This window comes from Haemaphysalis longicornis, unplaced genomic scaffold (genome assembly GCF_048455015.1).
Source record: "Haemaphysalis longicornis isolate Haplotype H1 unplaced genomic scaffold, Haemaphysalis longicornis Haplotype H1 scaffold_8, whole genome shotgun sequence".
NCBI lineage: Eukaryota > Metazoa > Arthropoda > Arachnida > Ixodida > Ixodidae > Haemaphysalis > Haemaphysalis longicornis.
The window spans coordinates 11,116,521-11,136,949 of record NW_027526445.1 but is presented as its reverse complement, the minus strand read 5'-3'; positions in this window follow the sequence as shown (position 1 = coordinate 11,136,949).

Here is a 20,429-nt window from a genome sequence, read left to right as displayed (position 1 = left end):
GCCCCAGCATCAAGATCCTAGGCCAAGATGTCCCCGCCTAAATCTCGTCGCCTCCGTCCCCGGCGGCAGCTACGAAGTGAAATAGTCTAACACCGGGTTTGAGCTTCCTTTTTTTCATAAAAAAAGAGTGTCCACTCACGTGCTGATGCAATACAACTCAACCATGCATCATGCATCATGCATTGATTTAACCTTACCAAGAATATCCCTTTGAAGTAAGAAAAGGTGTGGTTAAGTACATTTCACTTCTCTCTGGTTTCACTATTTGTAGAGCGACGTGAGTGAATTTAAGTGACGTCACATGGGTAATCATTGTGGGTGCCGTTTAGAACTTTCCTTTCCAACCACATTCAGAGGGTGTACTGGCGCGATTTTTTTTAATTTTAAGTGTCGCATGACGAAGGAGTCTCTTGTAGGTCCTTAATGACTTCGAAGAATCCAAAAATAGCGTGTCGCAAAAGCTCTCTGCTTGGTCTTTAAAACCTTGACCCGTTCACCCACTCTTTAGAATGGTGGGCATACTTCTGTCTGAAGCGGCCTCGATGCACTTGCTCAGCGGCTTTCTGACGTTGTAGTTGTCGTTGTCGTTTGGGATTTGTCCTGAAAGTTAACCAGGTGCGGCTCAATGACAACATCGCCGATCTAGTCACTTGCAAGATCCTCTTGCTTGTGGTGGTGTGTTGCCCTTCAGGAGAAATCGCGGGCGACAGCGCGCGACTGTAAGACGTGGCTATAATATGTAGAAACCGGGGGCCGGGGCTGCCGAGTCAAGGAGTTGCAGGCAAGGACTTCGCGGTCTTCTATCAGTAAAAAAGATTGATTTTAGCCAACACGTACCCCTCAAAAACGTAACCAACAAACGTCGTGATTGAGTCAGTGATTTGTGTGAAGTAAATTGCTTGGCGAATCAAAAGCAAGGGTGTTCGCTCGGCAAGCATTTATGTGGCCGCCTGAATATTTGGAACCGTCGTACTATATAAAGAATCGTGGCCCTCAAAGAAGAACTTTCCAGTTAAGTAGAATAGCCGAAACACTGCCCCTAACAATTTCTATTGCTGCACGTACATAAAAGTAAAAGAAGGGAACATCGATTCTGTACGAAAGCAGCTAATGTCGCCGCAAAACGACGAACAAAGAACTAATACCGAGAGCATGCTTCGCGATAATGTATCTGACACGACAGACAATATGTGAGACCGCCCAGAGTGTCTTCCCGACGCAGATATGTTCATGTTGTTTAGCATCGTTCCTGTTTCCAGCAACTGCCTGCACGGGCACCTTTGGTATTTTATTTTTGGTATTGGCAAAGCAACACGCACGAACCCCTACAGACACTGTCACCAAACGGTGGAACGAAATTACAAGGCGAACAGGAGGACCCTCACATGGTGACCATTGGAGCACTGGTAAAGCTCCGGCCGATAGGCTCTCTGTTCTTTCACCAAGCAGGGATCCCGGGACCTCCCTGATTATAGTGGTAAGGTGAGTGAAGTTGGGCCCGAGAGTTGGAGTCTAAGCCCCGGAAGGTACTAAATATATACACAGAATCTCAGTTGCTCAAAACTATAAAAATTGTCGAGGAAAAGTATCTTTCCGTGGAACTGTAGAGGATTTAAAAATAATGGTGAGGGTGTTTATGATATTTTATTCTCTAATAAGGCACGTCTGCCCTGTTTTAATAAAGCGCAACATAATAGCAAATTGTTACAGAGTATACAGGAAGGACATGCATGGCTGCACAATCAACCTGCGGCGCGGCGATTGCTGTCCTGAAATCATCAGCATGTAGTACTATCACCTTAAACTCCATCCTCGAGGCTATGTCAATGCGTAATATAATAATAATATTCTAATAACTGTATGCTCTGTTTGGGCGACCTTGTCGCGGGTAACACTCTTCGCGGTTGTACTTTGGCGTATATATTTATTTATACTTGTATTTATACTGTGGCACATAAAATTTCTAAACCCTCCAGCAACCTGATCACAATCTGAAAAGCTCCCACTTAATGGTCCTTTCGACCACTTTCAGAAAGAATTCAAGAAGCCTGACGAATGTGTTTGTTTCTTTTGATCGAGTCCTCTAACACACCAGGATTTGCTTCAAATAGAGTATCCCTGATATCAAAATTTATTGTATGGAGGACAGGTAAATCACATAAATCTAAAACGTTTTTTGCAAGTATGACAGGTAAATTACGTAAAGCTAGAAAGCTCAGTACAGGAGAAATTCCTGTGGAAATAAACAGTATTAAACTAGCGACGAACTTGCGGCAACGAACTTGCTTGGTGAAGTATATTTTTACGTTGGCATGGTAACGCACGTTTTTTCAATGAAGAAATATTTTTCGGAATGACCTTTGCTTAATAAACAGTCCGAAAAAAAAACAAGCCGCGTAGAAAGCTGTAAACAAAGCTACACCCACAGATGGAATCGGCGAATCGAATTGACGCGCCGTCACCCCTGCGGTAATTTATCTTTTGGTGAGATTGCTTCTCGAACCGTCGAACCCCATCGAGAACACTGTCGATCAAGTAAGAATATTCTAGGGGAGTGACGACAGGACGAAACAGTATCCCGATCGATTATTATAGGGCATTCGGCTGGCAAACAAACGGAAAAAGATATGCCCACGTTTCTTGAAACACAGATAACACAGCCATCTGCTGCCTTGCTATCGCCAAGCCATACCGCAGAAAAATAAGCATACAAGATGTCTGTCGTACTATGATGCCCCCAATAGAGTACGTCCACACGATGATAAAACTGCAGCGCAAACAAAAAGAAACGTCCGTCATCTTGCCTAGTAGGGCTCGAGGCGTAGCGCATGGATTACATCGGCCACCGGGCTTCTTTGTAATGTTAAGAGCTATTGTGAGGGACAACTTCGCAGATGTCCTGGCCAACACGGCGTGATTTCCGTAGAGCACAAAATACCGTCGAAGTAGCTTTTCGTTTAGTTGGTGTACTAGAATTGGATTGAAAACGTACACAAGATCATCTGGGTCATGCTGGTCGTCTCAGCGCAGGAGGTTGTAGCGTCCGGCATGCATCAACGGCGTGTCCCTATTACCTACACACGCAACATAGCGGGACTTCCCCGCTTTTTTAGAAAGTATTGTACGTGGACATGTAGTTCGCTGTACATTGAGTACGTGGAGTTCGTTGTCGTGAACGTGTGGTAGCACGGCTTCGAGCATCGTAGCCGGCTGTCTACCGTCGGCAAACTCGAAAGAAGTCATTGGCATGGTTTCCTAATAAAAGTATTCTACGAGAGCGGGAAATGAGGGAGTATTTCTTCCCATGTCTTATGTTCGACCTCGACCTGCATAGACACCATATCCGTAAATTTTTTGTGTAGGTGTTGTATTATTCCGTTCGTCAGTGTGTGGTACGCTGCTGTTTTTAGGTAATCTGTGTTGCTACAGCATTGTCGCGCCATGTGTAAGCTTTGCAGTAAGCGCCATTCCGCGGTCCGTGATTAGGAGTTCAGGTAGTCAGCTTGCGGCAGAACTTGGTAAATGAAGAAAGTGGCGTCTTTTCGAGCAGTCACGCGGGAAAGACCGGAGGCCTCTGCGTAGCGCGTCATGTAGTCTTTTCGCTACAGCAATTCACTTGTTCATGGCTCGTGACTTTGGGAACGGGCCTAAAAGGTCCAAACTTAGAGTTCACTTCTTTATTTGAAGTGTTTTCTTTCTCCTATATTGAGAAATGATATTTTTGCTGTGTGTTCACAATATAGTCTCGTCTAATTTGTGTTTTGGTATGTTTGGCTGTTTAACCATTTTTTTACCTGTTGAGTGTACCCGCTTTGTAAAAGTATTCCCATAGTTTTTCGCCCGCTTTCAACGATGAGCTACGTTGGTATGCATTTTATTCAGAATTCATTGCTACAAGAAACACTACACAGATACAATTACCCCTTACCTAGACACCTTTCGTTAGGTGTTATTTTCTGTCCCTTTGGCGTAAACGTGAAATGTGCTTCCGCATTGAATATTGTGCTCAGTACAGTACATTGCAGTTCCTGTGGCTGGCTAGTGTCGTAACGCAATTCAATGTGAAATCATCCCGCAATTAAGTGGTGTCTCAAACACGAAGATTACACTTTGTAATTAGACGTTTCAATTCAACCCTTCCCTCTGAAATTTTGCTATCTGCGGCGTTGGACTTTCCGGTTCCGCATTCAAATTATTACAAAATATTATAGGTGTACAGTCCATATAGGTGATTGCAATGAATGCTGCCCCATATACTCTATCCCGACTCACCACTTCCACAGCCTCGGTGTGGGACCTCATCCGGTAATATTTGGGATTTGGATTAGATAGAGCAGACGACCAAGAAAAAACTTACGCGATGACACCATCACACCGCGAGCTACAGTAAATAACACGACGGCTTCCTGAGCCCCAACTAAAGGCAGTGACGTCCTTGATTAGGGATATCGGAGCAGCCACGGCAGTGATCATAGTCTCGATTCGTGGGAAGCAAGCTAGCCAACAGTTCATGCCGCGCACCATGTCAAACCTGCAAAGACCACTTGTCGCTAAAAGCATTTATTGCTCAAGTTTAGACATGTTCACAGCTACACATCAGAGCATCCCAGTGAGGACAGCAAGTTCAGAAACTAAATTAATAATAACGTCATGCAAAAAGTGTTGAGTTCAATATACGTTAGTGCTAAATATGAGAAAATAACATTTGCTAAACACTCCATCGCCTTGCCACGTGCGCTAAAAAAACCACCAAACAGTCAAAACTTGATATCGACATGCCTGGACGCGTCTTCAACGGGTCAAAGAACCAACCTATGACATTGAACTTCATGTGAACTCAATACTGGCTCTAAAACAAGGAAGTACTGGCGCTTTTATTATTTTCCCGCAATAATGGAAAAATGATCCTCACACCATTATCAATGTGACGGTCATTCCCGTGTTCATGATCAAAATTTGGTTTTCGCGATTTGTAGTTTTTAGAGCAACCGAGGCAACAAAGTCTTCTATGTAGCGCACTTAGGAGATGTAGCGACAACAATTTGTTTAGCAATCTTCCAAATATGAATTCGTCTTTACTTGCACACAAATGTGGGGATTTGGTAGCACGGATTGGAATGGTGGGCGCGGAAAAATTCACGGAGTGCAATGCGAATGGTTGCAACTGTAAATACATTGCGACATTCAATAGTTCAGATATCATGAACGATATGTCCATCCACAGGAATTACAACACTAGTAGAACTACCAATCCAAGGATACTAACTGCGTTGCCCAGTGCTCTAACAAGCGGCGCAACTAACCTTGCCCCTTAAAGCGCAATTTCAAATACGTTGAGATATCAAAAGTGGGGTTTTAGTACATTTCTAGTAACGTGTAGTGACCAGCTTTTATTGCAAACCTGTGAATACAAGCCATTAGGATTTTTTGATGAGCAGAAGCGCAAGCAGCTGTTTTTTCTCGGGAAACGTGGATAAGCAGGTAGTCCATACGCATGATAACACCTTCTTACGGAAATATGTTTGGAGATTCCTAAAACGAGGGGCGTTGCGGTGTAAGTTTTTTGAGTAGAAAAAAAAACGCGCCAAAGACAGTACTAGTACAAAGGCTACAGAACGGTTGCAGGGCACTTGATGGGCGCCCGTCTTCTCTACTGCGTAATAGTTTTGTCATTGACCTGCAGTTTTTAGCACGAAAGTGTTTGTTGCGGTGTCCCGTAAGACCTCACGACGTTGTATCTGTCACTGAAATAACATCGGCAGAAAAACTACGGTTGACTAGGCTGCGCCTCGATTCGAGTCACGAACTCTTCGGCCGCAACGAGAGGTACGAAACGCGCTCCCACCTGCGCTAGGAACAGAACCGCGAATACGACGAAGAACGCGCCTGATATCCTTCATTTAAGAGAGGGCTGTAATCTAGAAGAGAGGCAAATGGAAATAGTTCATCACGAGGCTAATGAACGCCGATAGTTGGAGCCTTGTTCCCTGTGCCTACGTGTAGTCGCGCTCGTGACATTGTGCGCTGTTCCTTTCGCTGCAGCGGACCGTGTGTTCACCAAAAGATTCGCTGACAATAGACTAGAATAAGGGTCGGCCAAGTATTGAGGTGTAGGGCCGGGGCGCGTAAAACCGTCACCGCAAAGTGCTGGATGGGAAATCTGGTGAGGAGCGGAGCGGCCTTGGAGGGGAAAAAAATAAGCGAGTTGCCAATCATGTTTCACAATATTTTCGCTAAGTGTCAAGATGGGAGACAATGTAACTGGATGCAATGAATTGTCTGTTCTTCTTTTTCCGTCTAACCCACTTTGAGGTTAAAACTGGCGTTCGGCGTTGTAATTGTTGGTGACATAGAGAGGTAAATGGAAGTAGTGATTCTGACGATGTGCACCGCGGGCCAAATTCCACCCGCGGGCTGCTGGTTGCTGACCCCTGCCGTAGAAGATGAATAGCACAGTCAGTGACGATCATATGTATATTTGTGCGCCGCGCACCATGTATGCCGCTGTGTTCCGTTATGTAAATATAAAGTACACATCTCTGCGTGCAGCGGAAGCTCGATTTGGTGCGTGTTTTGAGTTCTTTAGTTGCCCCTAATATTCTTTTTGACGCTATTTCTTTACCTACTCCCTAGTATACGTGTAACCTGGCGTTTTAATATCGTCCGGCGTAAAATGTCAGCAAAAAAAGTTATGTTGCTGAAATACAAAACAAACTTTCCACTCGCATTCGAGGCGGGGCCAGGGCAGTAGTGTCACCTGGGTCGGCGGGAATTCTCGGGTCCGCTTGCATGCTGCCGGTGCATCAATCTCTTCCACATATCTGAGGCTATAGAATGAGTAGAGTTCTGTTTTAATGCACCTTGCGAACTGTTCCTTTGCCAAATGTACGAAGAAAGAAAAAAACGATTATTATAATGAGGAAGTTAGGCCACCCGACTTGGCGATACTGTCTGTCCACGTCGTGAATATCTCGACAGCTCACTCAAACGAAACGGGACAAATCGACTTGTTGTTGCGTAAATTATTTTCTTTAGCCTCTGCAACTGCTTCAAAAGGACACTGAAGTGATTTGTAAACATTGCGGTATTGAGCGCGGAAATTGCAGTCTGGAGTCTCTAGGGCATGTTTCGGCCACTGTCGCTACGTTTACGCAACTTTATTCACCAGAAAAAATCACTTTGAAAACTCTGTACTCATATCTGCTTCACTGCATGTTTGATGTCGTTTTGTGTGACATCCGAAAAACTGGCTTGGCTTGAATGTGCTACTCCATAGCTCGCCGACCTTCTGACAGATTCAGTCGGCCCAGCGTTTAGTCCGCCTGCCACTGACGGGTTGACGCAATTCGTTTGCTCACTTGAAACTAAGCCACGACATGTGTGTGAATAGAAGAATGGGCCTTTCTTTAGTTTGTTAGTTGGTACACTGTACCAAGCACATTGTCTAGTGCGTTCCACACAAGCGCTGCACCAGCGCACATGCGACGCTTCGCTGACTGGTACGCTAGTAAAAAACATTTAAGGCCCATTGAAGCGGGACAACATTGAAGAAAATTATATAAATACTAATGTAATAAAATCAACCAAAGCATTTACCATTCCGCTTAAAACTAGGGTGCACGAAGCACTTTCTTGCGCTGGGGAATAAGCACAGCGGTCAGCCGAATAACCTTACATCTGGGAACGATTTTCCATCTGAGAAATGCAATTGCCACTCATGAGATACTGTGGAATTTTCGCGAGGCTCACTGCACGAGGGGTTTTCGACAAATAGTCATCTAAGCTTCTTAAAATACTAAAACAAAATTTAGGTGTAAACTGGTTATACATTATATACCTTATATCTCCAACACCGGCAGCGCTGGTATGTGGGCGAGTGATCTCTAGATCTGCGCGTTATTTTGCATGTCGCAAGTTCAAATGCACCAAAGCACACCCCTTTTTTGAAAGTTGATTTCTTCGTTTTCCGCCCTCGTTTACTATACTGCATTCACCATTTGTGCGCAGTAACGTTCATCGTTCCCAGATCGATTGCGCAGAACGCGCGCAGACTGACACTGACGCGCCAGCTGTTTCTCGGTGGCGTGTTGTTGCCATACGCACCGACTGCTAGCGAGCATTGAGCCCAGGCCAGAATCAGCAGACCCTTGGCATGGTTCGAACACACTTTTAATGATACAGGTATGAGTGAGACAGGCTCTAGAGATGGGGAAAAGTTCATGGCATTTGAGCGTCTGCCGTGACGCGGATGGCTTGGCAAGTGAACCACTGCGTAGGCCTCGGGCAGTGATTGCTACGATTCGAAGTCATCCTGGTAGGCTTTTCTGAGGCAATTTGCAGCCTACAACATAGCAAAAGCACAGAATGGTGATTACTGATACATTGAGAATGTCCATCCAACGAAAACGACGGGAGCCAAAAATGTTGTTTTACATGACCGAAACCAAAATTGTTTGATCTTGGATATCGTCCAAACACGTAGCATGTTTACCTGGCGTGACTGCGGTTCGTTGGGGCAACCGCCGCCAACCCCCTGTGGTAGTTGCTCTTCTTTCTGGCTTTACAAAATAAATACCGTTAAATCGCACCGATAAACACTGAAAATTGTGTTCGTTTGAGCTAGTCTACGCAGTGCAAGCAAGAACGGGAGCTTGATAAATCCACTTGAGTGTCCCTTTACTGACTATTTTTTTTCAGTATGCACTTCTTAAACGCACCACAACAAAATTTAATTAAGTGAAACCAACCCTGCCTCTGAACCCAACACCTGAAAACACATAAAACGCGGCGACGGTCGCCTGCTCTTGTACTGGAGGGGGTGGATGCGGACACCGAAGAGTTTGATAACCCTGAATGGAGGGACTTCCGACGACACCAGTGTTCATAGCAAACAAGCCACCCTGAAGCCGCGCTTCCTTCGGTCACCAAGCCTAACTCCGCCAAGAAGCAGCCTCCGTGTCCACATCTTTGACATCCTGCAGTGAGGCTGCCTCTTCTAATTACCCTGCCCCCAGAGGATATCACGAAAGTTGTCTCATCTTTGTCTGGATGGTTGTCTCGATGGTTTTCTCATCACGACATTACTGTGGTAGCCTCGATACCGCTGCGCTACCTCCTGGAACAATTGCTATTCTTCCCCAAAGCCACACGGGTCACATAGAACTGCCCAGAAGCGCCAATTATGTCGTGCTGAGCGCTTCCATCGATGAACGTGCGAAAACAAGCGCGGCAGCGACCACACTTCGAATGAAGATCCAGCCTTTAAGGGTGTTACCCTATGTGGCTGCTCCGTCCCACACTTTCAAGGGGTGACTTTGAATATCCCAAAGGACAACACCGACGAGCAAGTACACAAGAGTATTTGTGAGCTCAACCCTGACTTTCTAATTTTTAAGCTAAAAGACTCAACACATCGAACATGGCTCAGGCTCTTTTTGACGAAACAAGTGTAGCTCTCTGGATGCGATGTCGCTGAACGCCTTCCCGTGGCGGCCTGTTTCGGCCCAGAAGCGACGCTTCCCTACTGTACTGGTCCTCCGGCCACAGTACGGACGTATGCCCCCCCCCCCCCAAGTTGATTCAATGTGAACAAGTCAACACCATGGAGAAACCTTATGTCACGCCCTATGCATTTTGTGTCTCTTGGCGCCCATCTTACGGCTCATCGGAATGTCCCACGCGATATTATACCAAGCACCGCATGCCTTGCTATGCACAAACTGCCTCGAAGAACCTTTCCCAACCCACAGCTACCCCACCTGGCCATAAAAAAGACGGCCCCAGACGTCACCATCCAGGGCACTGTTCCTCTAAACAAACTGTTCCTCTAAATTAACCGTACCTCTCCCGTCGATCTCTGGTCGGTACTGCTACCTGCCATCCGTCCAGAGTGCAACAGGAACAACACAGAAAGCCAGTAATCTCTCCCCGACGATAACCACCTCCTAAGTAGAAAACATTGACTGCCTCACGAGAAAGGCATACAGGGCAGCATTACAAATGCGCCCCAATCGAAAACTGGAAGAATTCCCTCGTTGGGAGTTTACAAAACTGCCCACGTGCTGCTTGGCGGCCATCGTATTTTACAGCTATGCCGCGTCTCCACCCCTTGCACACATTGTCACATTCTCCGCTGCTTACGAATTGACATCCCGGCAATTATACAAAGCGAAGCTTCGTGGCCTCGAGTCATCCGAGAATGCCTCCACAAGTGTACCCTATAGCGCAACGTACATCGCGCATACCTCCGCCGCCAGCACCCCCCGCTCTTACAGATAAAAACTTCATCGCCCCCCCACTCCACCATGTTTGTAGGCGATAGGAATATCGACGCGCGAACGGCTTCGCCTTTGCAGTCGTCACCAGCACCAATTCTGCCCCAGTCACTTCTCTAATCGTATGGACATCACACCCCGCAAACGTAGAGGAGGTGGAAATGGCCCTCGTCCTTATCACCAGGCCGCAGCCACACATTATCATCACTGATTCCATGGCCACAGTTCAGTACTTAGTTCGAGGTAGCAAATCGGCTACGGCATTCAAAATACTTCTAAATCCACCTAACCAACTAGTGGACATCCTATGGCTTGCGGCCAACACTGGTGTTGGAGGCAATGACAGGGCCCACAAAAAGCCCGACAGCTGACCAGCCGTGCTAGGCTCGCTCCTGCTCCCTACCACGTGCTGGTGGGGTCGCGAGGGACTGTTCTCATACCAAGAAGTCACGAAGCATTACCGCCTTTCCAACCACCGTTCTCCCCCAGCCCACACATCCCTCACCTACGCTCAGGAGAACCTATGTTGACTTCTTCAATCACATTCTCTTACCAGTTGTTCCTCCTCCACAAGATATGTTCCTCGGAGTACCTTTCACCCAACTCTCCCCTCTGTGACTCCCTGGAAACACTAACCTATGCCATGTGGGCCTGCCTTCTTTATCCTCGCCCCCATCTCCATCGTCGAGCATTGGGAAGACGCGTTGGGCATCTCGCAACTGGGGTGCAATTACCTCTCATTTACCGAGCCGCCACCATCGTCGCAAGTTTCCGGCTGGCGGCCACCATGCGATCCGAGCGAAATCGTTTAGAAAATAAGTGATGTCCCTCTCCCTCTCAACCTTTGTCCTGAGTAGGCATTAGGCGCAGCAGCAAGTTCATAACACCGCGCACTTGCTTTGGTCTGGAAGCCATGTTTTTGTTCTGTGCGCGCTTACACCGCAGCAAAGTTTTAGCATGCCCATTCGGCGTAGCATGTCCATTTGGTTTTATTAAGGTTGCCATGCCTCAAAGGTTGTTCACGTGAATCCGCGCTTGATTTGGTCGACGGAAGCTGGCGTCTGACTGGTAGCTTGTGCATTCCGTGTACGGGTTTTGGTGTATCAGTGGCCATGATGTATTATACGCACGTGGTTGTGACATTCAAGCAATTCGGCACACACGGCATGTAGGGCCGAGAAACAATTCGGCCAAGGGGAAATAGCTAAGGCGAGATAATCTGGTGACCCCGATGTAGACGTACTTTGAATGAGGAATTTTAGTTGTCGCTTTGTTAAATTAAGGCATGTTTGACTGGGTATCTGAATTGCGCATTCGCACCGCTATAGCTGTACGCTCTTCCTTCCAAATATTCATATTGCAGAGGGGACCGCTAATTATGTCTTAACTGTCACCGCCGCAACCTTTCGGGTGATTGTGATGAGATCCAAGACCCACTGAGCAAATACATTTTAGCCGACCTATTTTTTTCCGGCAAAACGCGTTGTAACGCATTTATTGTAAGCGAATTGAGTGTCGATTCGGGAGTGAGCAGCTACGCCAAGATGAATTTGTTCACCTTACGGTTCAATGGTCGCCGCCATTCTTCTGCAATGCATTATTGCCAATACGTGCGGAGGGTTTACGGGGCATCTAGGGCTTGGGGGCGGCTTTGTTTTAATTATGAATAGCATCATTTCTCTAATGATCGATTGCGAAAAAAGATTGGAAAAAATGTAACCAAAATTCCACAACCGCCAGTCACAGGAAGCCGCCTCAGGAGCACAGGCAACCTGTAAGACGTGGTGACGGACCATTGTTACAATGAACACGTCATTCATCATCAACAGTCCATTTTTTATATGCCGTATTATTTCGTTTTGTAATAACTGTGTTACGGTTTCATGTGTATACGTCTGTGATCGTACGAATTTCCCAGAACATATTGCAGTACAAACCAATTGTCTGTCCCGGCCCCAATCGTTAATGGCTGCATGGAAACACGTCTGCCTGAAAAGGTATTGCTGAAACACCATGCAGCCGTTTACAGTTGCATGAGAAATTTTAAATATATATAGACATCTATATTTATATATATATATATATATATATATATATATATATATATATATATATATATATATATATATATATATATATATATATATATATATATATATATATACATATATATATATATATATATATAGTCTGGAATCAAAAACTCACACAGAGCGCGAAAAAATAAGGTTAATAGAGACAGAGACACACGAGAAGGACATTGAAAATAAAAATAAAAGTTTACTGACGTTTCAGCGAGAGGACTCCCTTTCTTCAGAGTACACTGAAGAAAGGGAGGGGGGCGCTCTAGTCGCCGCAGCGAAAAGACGTGCCTCACTTCGGCTCCGTCGGTTTTCGGCATTTGAGCGGGACACCACCCTTTTTCACCTCGTGTTTTGGCGAACAGGACTCTTACCGTGTAAGTGTTCGATCCTGGCAAGCTTTCCGGGCCCTGGGCCCAGATCTCCGAGATCGTTACCACGATAGGAGACCACGCTGGAACAAGGCTTACCTCGTTAGGCCTAGCTTCCACTCCGACGACCAGCGGCGGAATGGAAGTCGCCGTGGAAGGAGAAGACATCCCTCCTGACGAACTACAAAAGGACGGTTGGAAGCACGTCCACCATGTCCATCGTGAGAACGCCGCCGCCAAAAAGAAGATCGCCGAAACGCCCAACCCAACTGCTGGGGCCAACCATGCGACGAAGTAGCATCGTCCGCGCCCGAGAAGTCGCGTTCCACCGCCGGAGAAGCTCCCTGAAGAAGACTTCAAAATCGTCTTCCGACCTCATGGTGGGCTCAATGTCCGCACAACAAGCCAAGCCGACATACTGGACGCCGTTTATAAAGCAGCGGGACTGTCATACCTGCAAGGTGAGCAGCTACGAACCAACGTGTCTTCGAACTATTTCATGTTCAACACCCCTTCAGAGCAGAGATGCAGTGTGATCGCCTTGATCAAACATATCAACATCAGAGGCCAGACTTTCGAGGTCGCCACAAATGTCGCCGCCCCATCTTGCACTGCTACAGGGATAATATTCAACGTTCCCATTGACGACACACCTGAGGTCATTACTGAGAGCCTCGTAAGATTCAATCCGACATGCACTATCCTAAACGCCAGAAGAATGGGCCACTCCAACGCGGTCCAAATACTGTTCGACGGCACTATTATACCGTACCACATCTCATATCGAGGAGCTACCTACCGATGCCAACCGTTCCGATGGAAAACAGAAGCCTGCACCACCTTCTGGCGCACAGGACATCGACCGGACGTATGCCCAACCTCCCAAGTGCGCTGTCAAAAGTGTGGACTCCTAAATCCAAACCCAGAACACCCTTGCCAGCCCAAATGCGTAGTGTGCCAAGGCACTCACATCACCGGCTCTGCGGAATGCCGATGCAGGTTCCAGCCAAGACGAAGACCACCACCCTTGAACAAACAGCAGCACCTACCATGGCAACAGCCACCACCACCACCGCCGCCACCTGTACCCGGCTGCCCACAAGACTGGCCTGGTCTCCCGGAGCGCGGGGAAAGAAGCCGTTCCAATTCATCGGCCAACAAAAAGGGTCGCTCAACGAGCAAAGAGGAAGAAGAAACTCAGCCACCACCTCCGCCGACCCAGCCCAACAATGAGCAGGTGAGCTGGGGCAGCGCGGGTTCCCACTCTCCTCAGAGTCAACACCAAACACCCAATCTTTCCACTGCACACGCGCACGAATTAGCTAACATGTGAGCGGAAATCGAAGCGCTCAAACAAAGCATGTTAAAACTGAAAAACGACAACTTGGCCTTACACAAAGAGAACAAGGCACTGCGCAACAGCCTATCACAGCCAACAGAGACGAACAGAGAAGCAGAGACGAACTCTCCGCCTATTAAAAAACGGGTTGTAGAGACTCCCGAGACTAAAGATGTAACTAGTAAACTCACTGACCATGATGAAAAACTCGACGCCATCAATAATAGGCTTAACGGGTTAGAACAAACCCTCGAAATTAAATTTCATGACATAGACACAAAACTCCACAACACCATGGAGCTCCTAAACAACATTATGAAAGGCATCGAATTACCACGGCATCTTCAGGTACCAACAGACACCCCGCAACAGTCCCCAGCACCTCATGTTGAACGCGGAAGGAACAAACCGTACCGTTAAAGTCTGGCAGTGGAACTGCCGGGGATATAAGCGTAAACGACCCGCCTTACAATTACTGGTTCAATCTCAAGGTAACCCGCCGGACATAACTGCGCTGCAAGAAACAAATACGCATGCGAGGTTAGCGGGCTACAAGGCTTTTCAAAGTCCACATTACCCGCAAACGGCGGTATTGGTCAACCGCAACCTCACTGCAGCCCATCAACAGTTTGATAGTGTTGATATTCCCCACGACCTAATAACAGTATACCCCAAAAAACGAAGCGACCGAAAAATCTTCATTTTGAATGTATACAGCTCTCCAAAACACCGCAAGGACAGATTCAACCGCCTCTTCTCGCTAACTCGTAAGGTAGCCGGACCACATGCGCTCATAATTGTGGGAGACTTTAACGCCCCACACGCGGCATGGGGATATAAGAAAAGCAGTGTGAAAGGCACAGACCTCTGGGATCAGGCACAACAACACCATCTTAACATCCTTAATGACGCAAACACAGTCACCAGAGTCAGCAATAGTGCACAAGCAGACACCAGCCCCGACCTTACCTTCACTTTACACACCAAGGAAGAGAACTGGAAGAACACAGGACATACATTAGGTAGTGATCACTACAATATGGAAACCGTTATAGCGCAAACTGGCAGGATTAAATATGTGCCCCGGCAACAAACACTAACTGAGTGGGATGACTTCCGCACGCTACGAGGAAGCAAAGTAGAAGATTCCCAAATTACAGACATTGAGAACTGGACTCCGCAACTTCTTTCGGACATCAAAACTGTAAAGAAACAAATCGATACAGATATTCCCTCTTTAACCGTAGACTCCAGGCTCGCCCATCTCTGGGAAGCCTTTCAAAGTATCCAAACACGCTGGAGAAGGAATAAATTCAACCGAAATCTTAAAATACGAATGGTCGCACTGGAGTCGGAAATTGAAAAACATGCTTTGCAACTTGCTCAAAACCAGTGGGACGAGATATGCGACCGTCTGCAGGGCAACCTACACCTAAAGAAAACGTGGCAACTTCTCAGGCACTTGACTAATTCCAGTCTCAGTAAGACGGAACAAAGTAGCCGCCTCACTCAGATCATACAGAAACACCAAGGATCGGATTCGGAACTCCTAGATGCGCTCCGCGACATCTACCTTCCACCTACCCCAAGATCACAACTACCACCATACACAGGACTTCCCAACATTGAGCTGGACCGAGATATTACAGAGACGGAAGTCAGAGCAGCACTAGCAAAACTCCGATCCAACTCATCCCCTGGCCCAGACCAAATCACAAATAAAGCATTACGCAACCTGGACGATAAGTCAATCACATTACTCACTGAGTACTTTAACGAATGCTGGCGAACCGGCACTATACCCAAATCGTGGAAGCGGGCCAAAACTATACTGATTCCTAAGCCAAATAAACCACTAAAATTGGAACACCTCCGCCCTATTTCTCTGACGTCATGCCTTGGTAAGCTCATGGAGCATGTCATCCACGCACGACTCATACATTATATTACTGACACCAATCAGTTTCCACACACCATGGTGGGCTTCCGGCCAAACATGTCCACACAAGACGTCATGCTCAGGCTTTACCATCACATCATAGAACCAAGAACAAACAGTCATGACTCCGCTGCAATTCTTACTCTGGACTTAAGCAAAGCATTCGACAATGTCACCCATGGCGCAGTTCTCGCAGGCCTACAATCAGTGAATCCGGGACAACGAATGTATAACTATGTTAAAGACTTCCTAACCGACAGAACGGCCACCCTTCACGTAGGTGGCCTTAACACCCCCTCGATAGACGTAGGTGGCCGTGGCACGCCCCAGGGAGCAGTCATATCTCCCCTTCTGTTTAATCTATCCATCCTTACAATACCACAAAAACTCAACCAAATCCCATGACTGTGCCACAGCCTATACGCAGATGATATTACGCTCTGGGCAAACCAAGGCAGTGACGCGCATATAGAAGAAATCCTCCAGAAAGGCATCCAGATAGTGGTAGAAGAAGCCGCCAAAGCAGGACTCACATGCTCACCCACTAAATCGGAGTTACTTCTGCTACCACCACAAACGCGTAGGTCAGACAAGCCAAACATCAAGCTTCACATTCAAGAACACCCTATCCCAGAGGTCTCGCGCATCCGAGTACTTGGGTTACTTATCCAGAATGATAGAAAAAATGGAGAAATGAATGGAGAAAAGAAACGCGACACAAACCGCCAATTTAATACGCAGAATTACGAACCGTCATAAAGGCTTGAGAGAAAGTGAAAAGATCCGCATTCTGCAGGCCTTCGTTCTCACTCGTTTGCTATACTCGCTGCCTTACCTTCAGTTAACCAGACATGAATTAGAGCGGGTCGAACTACTCATCAGGCGAACATACAAACTTGCACTTCGCCTTATCCCCGGCACATCCACTGCCCGCTTCGACGGTTTAGGCCTCCATAATACAGTCCGCGAACTCATAGAGGCCCACGTAATCAGCCAGTATGAAAGACTGGCACGATCAGCCGCAGGGAGACACATACTCCAAGAGCTATCTATTGGACACCACACCAACTATACACACCTCCACCCTATACCAACACACATCCACACAAGGCTAACTATCAAACCTCTGCCACGCAACATGCACCCTGAACATCACATAGCCAGGAGAAAGAAACGGGCAGAAGCACTCCATAAATTACACCGGAATAACCCACACACCATCTATGTGGACGCAGCAGATTACAGACACCACGACGCATATGCGGTTGCTACAACAGACTTCTCCAAAAAACTACTTAACTCGGCGACCATACGAGCCACCCGCCCAGAAACGGCGGAAGAGGCGGCCATAGCCTTAGCCATCATACAAAATCCAACCCCCCAGACAATCATTTCCGATTCAAAGACTGCAATCCAAAATTTTGCCACAGGCAGACTATCACGAGTGGCACTCAAAATTATGGAAAAATTTCGATCGAAATCGCCAGACGAGAAAATATGTCTGACTTGGGCACCCGCGCACTCCGGCCTCGAGGGGAATGAGACGGCCCACGAACTCGCCCGAGGGCTCACGATCCGGGCAGGGACTAACCTCTATCCCTATCACGGGGCGCGGTCTGCGAGGGATCGCCTGGTCACATTTCATGACATCACAACACACTACCGCCTCTCCCGCCGGATCTACTCACCGGCGGACCAGCAATTGGACAACCACAAAGAGCACATTTGGTGTTTACTACAAACAAATACCTTCCCCAATCCAGCTCGTCTGACACACATACACCCAACTCTCTATCCAACCGCGTCCTGTTGCCTGTGCGGAGATCACGCCACCCTTTCTCACATCATATGGGCATACCCACAAAATACATTCCCACTTATCACATCTGAGGATCACTGAGAGGCCGCGCTACGCAGCTCCGATCTGGACTTTCAGGTCCAGTTAATCGATAGGGCTGTGGCAGTCGCCGGTGAGTGGTGGATGCCACCGGCTACAAGCGCCACCTGAATGATATGGATCAAATAAAGTTTTATCTCTCTCTCTCTCTGAAGAAAGGGAGTCCTCTCCCTGAAACGTCAGTAAACTTTTATTTTTATTTTCAATGTCCTTCTCGTGTGTCTCTGTCTCTACTAACCTTATATATATATATATATATATATATATATATATATATATATATATATATATTGTTGGGAAATAAGGGGCTCGATGAGGTAATAGAGCAAGATAGGTCGGAAGTCTACAACGCCAAAGAAGGCATAGGGGTGTTGTTAGCTTCTGTTTTAACTGCAGTTAGTGAAGGTAACCATATTTTTAGTATACGTGAAAAGAAAGAATGAAAAGCGTGCGCCTAGAGGGGTGACAGGCGGGTGGTTTTCTTTCTTTCTTTCTTACGTATACTAAAGAAATCGTTACCTTCACTAACCTCAGTAAAAAAGAGCCTAACAACACCCCTATGCCTCCTTTGGCTTTGTAGACTGGCGACCTATCATTAAATAAATATATATATTTATATATATATAGGGAGTAGTAGAACTTTGAAGATGGTAGAGAGCACAAGAGAAGCAAAACTTCGAACAAGGTAAAAGCACGATTGTGACCTACGTTTCAGCAAAGAGAACTTGCTTTCTTCAGGGCTTCCCTGAGGAAAGCAAGTTCTCTTTGCTGAAACGTAGGCCACAATCGTGCTTTTATCTTGTTCGAAGTTTTGCTTCTCTTTTATATATATATATATAAGGTAAGAAAAACTTCGAACAAGGTAAAAGCACGATTGTGGCCTACGTTTCAGCAAAGAGAACTTGCTTTCGTCAGGGCAATATATATATATATATATTCAAAAACTTTGGTGCAACCACCTGGAAAACACTCACAAAGACTTTATTTCGACAGTTTCGACCAGTGGCCTGGTCTGCTTCAGGGAAAATTTGTAAATAAAGAATTTGGAAAGAAAGAAGTTTTCTTTCTTTCCAAATTGTTTATCTGTTTCAATTACCTACCAGATCCTCCCCTTCGCTTTCCGAGGTTTTCTTGACTGCCAACCCTCTCCCTAAAACGTCAGTAAACTTATTTTTATTTTCTACGTCTTTCTCGTTTGTCTCTGTCTCTACTAACCTTATTTTTTTCGCGCTCTGTGTGAGTTTTTATCTTTTCAGTCTATATATATATATGTATGTGTGTGTGTGTGTGTAACAACTGGCATGCTGGCGATGGGGCCGAAGCCGTGGTGAACAGAGTAAGACACCTCGGTAGCATCAACAGCGGAGGGGTTATTTCCGAAGTTTCGACTTCCAAACAAGTCTTCTACGGGAATGATGGCTTCAGTCGCGTCGGAAGAGAGCATACATGTCGAAAGTGGAAAGCGGGTCTACGAATGGCCAACGATAGCGCACTCAAACATAGGTGAAAAATACAAATACGAAGCGGGAATCTTCCTTATAAGAAAAATGAACAAAAAATGAACAACGAAGAGAGAGACGCCTAGATAGTTGGGGGGGGAGAAAGAAAAAGGGGGGGAACAAAGAGCCCTAATAGGAAGTCGAGTGGTGGCGGAAACCCGAAAAGCTCAACAGCTTCCGAAAGTGGGGTTGTGGAACAAAGGAGAGCAGGCAATATATATTCCGCCGCTATCCGTCCCTATGCGAAGGTCCAGACGCTCGAAGGGGTCGCATTTCCGTTGATTGAAAGCGAGTGTCCGGCCATATGTTCGAAAAGTACGAACAAGGCATTTTACAGCGCTTTTACGGGCCCCTTTCCGGAGCTGAGGCATTGACAGGACGTTTTGTGGTCGTTCAGAAGGCAAGAGGAAATGGACCGAGATCATTCCACTGTTTCCCGCTGGACGGACGCCTTCCCAGAACGGGGCGCTAGACCGGGTTTTCAGGTCTTTGTTAAGAGCCGCCACTCAGCAGCTCAGCGACAACCCGTGGGTCGCCGGTGTCTCCACTCCGCTGAGTTGGGGTTTGCGGGGGGGGGGGGGGGGACCGTCCAACCAGAACGCAGGCTGATCAAGTGTATGGAGAGGAAAACGGAAAAAATAAACTCCGATGGTTTGGTAGCGGGCATAGAAGATGACTGTAGGTGCAAGGGAGGGAGAAATCGATGTGCGAGGCGTCCGGAATGTAACCAGTCTTCGGGCGCGAACAGTAATAACAGCGGCAAAAATATGTACGCACGGGTAATGACGCAGACCCAAGAATTGTATTGCTTATTTTATGGGTTATGTGTAATATCCAAATGTTCAAATCTCCAAATCAATGTTTTAACACATGTTGGGGAGAAGGTAAACCGAAGTTATTTCAGAAACAGCAGCGGCACTAAGCAACAATACTTCAATTGTAAGATTGTGATACAGAACTAGAAAATGTTTACAAAGTTATTACACAATAATATAACACAGAGAGTAAAAATGAAAAAAAAAAAACAAA